Genomic DNA, 5,224 nt, shown 5'->3' on the forward strand with positions numbered 1-5,224 from the left:
TCTGTAAGAAGAGCCCTGTAAGCTCTTGGAGGATTGGCTGCATCGAGGAGGTGTGGCCTAATATGCAAAGGAGCTCCGGCTACAAAATGAGCCCTGCATTCAACTGAATTGCAAGAGGTGGGGGGAGGGAAGAGAAATTTGCTGTGTGTTTCCCTGTGAGTATTAACATACGAGCCATTTCCACCAGTGGGGAACCAGCGACAGGCGACCGCCTCAGTGTGTCCCTCCAGCCCCCTTCTTTCAAAGGGAGTTCAGTTCAGATTGGAAGAATGAGGTTTGGAGAAGGCTGGAATACCAGAGGTGCTGTGGCCAGTGAGGAGGTGGGAGAGGGAGGGTGCGGCTCTGGCTAGGAACAGATTTTCACTATGGAAGTCAGGGAGATTACCCGACCTTTTAAAGCCTGCAGATGCATTTGGAGTCCTGACACCACGTAGTGGGTGGAGCCACAAAATGGCCATCGAAGCTTGCCTGCGGTCACCTAGTGAAGATCTTTGCGCTGTGGGGGCAGCTGCCGGCACAGTCGAGAGCCATTTTGGTGTAGTGATTAAAGTGTGCGGACTCTTATCTGGGAGAACCGGGTTTGATTCCCCACTCCTCCACTTGCACCTGCTGGGATGGCCTTGGGTCAGCCATAGCTCTCTTATCTGGGAGAACCGGGTTTGATTCCCCACTCCTCCACTTGCAGCTGCTGGAATGGCCTTGGGTCAGCCAGAGCTCTGGCAGAGGTTGTCCTTGAAAGGGCAGCTGCTGTGAGAGCCCTCTCCAGCCCCACCCACCTCAAACGGTGTCTGTTGGGGGAGGAAGATAAAGGAGATTGTGAGCCACTCAGACTCTGAGTGGAGGATAAGATATCAATCCAATATCTTCTTCAAAGCAGCACTGAACACATGTGAAGCTGCCATATACAGAATCATACCTTTAGTGCCCTCAGACTGGCCACGGCTCTCCAGGGTCTCAGGCTGAGGTCTTTCCCATCACTTCCTGCCTGGTCCTTTTAATTGGAGATGCCGGGGATTGAACCTGGGACCATCTGCAGGCAAAGCAGGTGTCCAGCAGCCAATCACAAGCCTTGCTTGGCAAAACCTCCACCTGGAAAGGCCCACTTTTGAAGAACACTTGGCGGGCCCCAGGGAAGGTCACAGGGCACTATGGTGCCCACTAGCACCACAGGGGAACCCCCCCGGGCTACAAAGAGGGGCTGACACTAGATCTCATCACGCGACCTGAAGGGAATTGGCCCAGAAGCAAGGCTGGCCCTGCCAATAGGCAAACTAGGTGATTGCCTAGGGTGCCCGCCTTCTGAGGGTGCCCGATTAGGTGCCTCCTTATGTGACTCGGTGATGTTATCAGCGTGGAGAGCCAGTTTGGTGTAGTGGTTAAGTGTGCGGACTCTTATCTGAGAGAACCGGGTTTGATTCCCCACTCCTCCACTTGCACCTGCTGGCATGGCCTTGGGTCAGCCATAGCTCGGGCAGAGGTTGTCCTTGAAAGGGCAGCTTCTGTGAGAGGCTCTCAGCCCCACTCACCTCACAGGGTGTCTGTTGTGGGGGGAGAATATATAGGAGATTATGCGCCACTCTGAGATTCAGAGTGGAGGATGGGATATAAATGAGAGCCAGTTTAGTGTAGTGGTTAAGTGTGCGGATTCTTATCTGGGAGAACTGAGTTTGGTTCCCCACTCCTCCGCTTGCAGCTGCTGGAATGGGCTTGGGTCAGCCATAGTTATCGCAGGAGTTGTCCTTAAAAGGGCAGCTTCTGGGAGAGCTCTCTCAGCCCACCCACCTCGCAGGGTGTTTGTTGTCGGGGGGGAAGATAAAGGAGATTGTGAGGCACTCTGAGATTCAGAGTGGAGGATGGGATATAAATGAGAGCCAGTTTGGTGTAGTGGTTAAGTGAGCGGACTCTTATCTGGGAGAACCGGGTTTGATTCCCCACTCCTCCACTTGCACCTGCTGGAATGGCCTTGGGTCAGCCATAGCTCTCACAGAGTTGTCCTTGAAAGGGCAGCCCCTGTGAGAGCTCTCTCAGCCCCACCGACCTCACAGGGTGTCTGTTGTGGGGAAGGAAGATAAAGGAGATTGCAGGCCGCTCTGAGACACTGTCCTTGAGAGGGCAGCTTCTGGGAGAGCTCTCTCACCCCCACCCACCTCACAGGGTGTCTGTTGTGGGGGAGGAAGATAAAGGAGATTGTGAGCCGCTCTGAGCCTGATTCAGAGAGAAGGGTGGGGTATAAATCTACGGTTTTCTTCGTCGATGGATTTTTCTGGGCGGCTGCCCCTTCCCCCTCAGCACAGCAGGGAAGAAGTTCTGTGTGTTTCTTGGGGGGGGGGGAGAAGAAAGCAAACAACAGTTGGGAGTTCAGCGAGTCACGACTCCTGGAGCTGCTGTGCTGGTTGATGCAACCCAGCGTGAGTCACGCCGCCAGTGAGCTCAGGGCCTATTCTTAGACGAGGAAACTGCTGCCTCAGACAAGGTGGCCTTATAAATAGCAGCTTCCCTTCTCCCCCCCCCCCGCCCCAAACCCCGCCAAACGGGGGGCAGAAGAAACAAGGGGGGCTTTGCCTGTTTTCGGCAGCCGCTCCTGTAACCAAGAGCAAACTGCTGCAACGGTCACTTCAGTCAGAGCATCGGCTGCCCTGGTTAGTACAGAAAGCCCAGAGAAATCGGGCTGCATCACATCGGGGCTAAGGGCTAATCCTGGCCAGTGGGCCCCGTCCACTCCCGGGTGGCTGAGGCCTCTCGGTCAGTTCTAACGTCCCTGGAAGGCCAGATGCTGAAGGTGAAGCTCCAGTCCTTTGGCCACCCAACGAGAAGGGAGCATTCACTGGGAAGGACCCTGATGCTGGGAAAGACGGAAGGCCAAAGAAGAAGGGGACGGCAAAAGAGATGGCTGGACAGAGTTACCGATGTAACAAACACGAATTTGAGCAGACTTTAGCCGCCCTGAGCCTGCTCCGGCGGGGAGGGCGGGATACAAATAAAATTTGTTGTTGTTGTTGTTGTTGACTTCGGAGGATGGTGGAAGACAGGAGGGCCTGGCATGGCTTGGTCCAGGGGGTCGCAAAGAGTCGGGACTCGACTGTGCGACTGAACAACAACAATTTGTGAATTGTGAATTGGACCATCAGGAAGGCTGAGCGCAGAAGAATAGATGCTTTTGAGCTGTGGTGCTGGAGAAGACCCTTGAGAGTCCCTTGGACTGCAAGAAGATCCAATCAGTCAGTCCTAAGAGAAATGAACCCTGACTGTTCCCTGGAAGGTCAGATGCTGAAGCTGAAGCTCAAATACTTTGGCCACCCAATGAGAAAGGAGCACTCGCTGGAGAAGACCCTGATGCTGGGAAAGACAGAAGGCCAAAGAAGAAGGGGACGGCAAAAGAGGAGATGGCTGGACAGCGTTCCTGATGTAACAAACACGAATTTGAGCAGACTTTGGAGGATGGTGGAAGACAGGAGGGCCTGGCGGGACTTTGTCCAGGGGGTCGCAAAGAGTCGGACTCGACTGCGAGGGAACAACAACAAAAAGGAGTGTTCAGTTCTCAACACACACACACACACCCCCCCGCGCGCCTTGGAGGTTTTAAGTAGGAGAGCCGCAGGGCTATTTCAGTGCTGGACCAGGAAGTGAGCGCAGCCCAACTGCAGGAACGCCAGGAACTCTGCCTGTTCCTTTAGCAGGGGAAGGAAAGAGCTGCTGTTGGGCTAACCTGAGCAACATGGCAACGGGGACAAACAGGCCCAGAGCAGCAGACTGATAGGGATGGGGATACTGGATTTATACCCTGCCTTCTACTCTGAATCTGAGAGTCTCAGAGCGGCTCACAATCTCCTTTCCCTTCCTCCCCCGCAACAGACACCCTGTGAGGTGGGTGGGGCTGAGAGGGCTCTCACTGCAGCTGCCCTTCCAAGGACTGTCTGCAAAAGCTATAGTTGGGAGGGAGACTTGTCTTAGCAGTAGTCTGTGCGAAAAGGATCTAGGGGGTCTTAGTGGATCATACGCTGAACATAAATCACCAGTGTGATGTGGTGGGTAAAAAGGCAAATGCAATTTTGGGCTGTATCAACACAAGTCTAGTGTCGAGATCATGTGATGTGATGGTATCGCCTTACTCTCCTCTGGTAAGACCTCACCTGGAGTATTGTGTTCAGTTTTGGGCACCACATTTTAAGAAGGATAGAGACAAGCTGGAACGGGTCCAGAGGGGGACGACGAAGATGGTGAGGGGTCTGGAGACCGAGTCCTATGAGGAAAGGTTGAAGGAGCTGGGGATGTTTAGCCTGGAGAGGAGGCGGCTGAGAGGTGATATGATCACCATCTTCAAGTACTTGAAGGGCTCTCCTATAGAGGATGGTGTGGAGTTGTTTTCTGTGGCCCCGGAAGGTCAGACCAGAACCAATGGGTTGAAATTAAATCAAAAGAGTTTCTGACTCAAGATTAGGAAGAATTTCCTGACCGTTAGAGCGATTCCTCAGTGGAACAGGCTTCCTCAGGAGGTGGTGGGCTCTCCTTCCTTGGAGGTTTTTAAACAGAGGCTAGATGGCCATCTGACAGCGATGAAGATCCTGTGAATTTAGGGGGAGGTGTTTGTGAGTTTCCTGCATTGTGCAGGGGGTTGGACTAGAGGTCCCTTCCGACTCTATGATTCTATGACCCAAGGCCATTCCAGCAGCTGCAGGTGGAGGAGTGGGGAATTAAACCCAGTTCTCCCAGATAAGAGTTGGCGTGTTTAACCACTGCCCCAAACTGCAGCAGTGGATTCTGGGCAGTGGTTGGCAGCATTGCCTCTGGGCAAACCTGACCCAACAAGGTCTCATTTATGTCAGATCCGGCCCTCATAACAAATGAGTTTGACACCCCTGCATTAAAGAGTCACCACATTTATGCCAATAAAGGTGATTGGATTGGAGTCACTGCATTGAGTATAAGAGACTGGCAAACTTCCATGGCAAAGCTGGCGAGACTGAAGAAGATGATGAAGAAGATGATCTTGGATTTATATCCCGCCCTCCACTCCGAAGAGTCTCAGAGCGGCTCACAATCTCCTTTCCCTTCCTCCCCCACAACAGACACCCTGTGAGGTGGGTGGGGCTGAGAGGGCTGTCACAGCAGCTGCTCATTCAAGGACAACCTCTGCCAGAGCTATGGCTGACCCAAGGCCATGCTAGCAGGTGCAAGTGGAGGAGTGGGGAATCAAACCCGGTTCTCCCAGATAAGAGTCCATACA

The sequence above is a fragment of the Heteronotia binoei genome, chromosome 12, assembly GCF_032191835.1.
Source record: "Heteronotia binoei isolate CCM8104 ecotype False Entrance Well chromosome 12, APGP_CSIRO_Hbin_v1, whole genome shotgun sequence".
Lineage (NCBI taxonomy): Eukaryota > Metazoa > Chordata > Lepidosauria > Squamata > Gekkonidae > Heteronotia > Heteronotia binoei.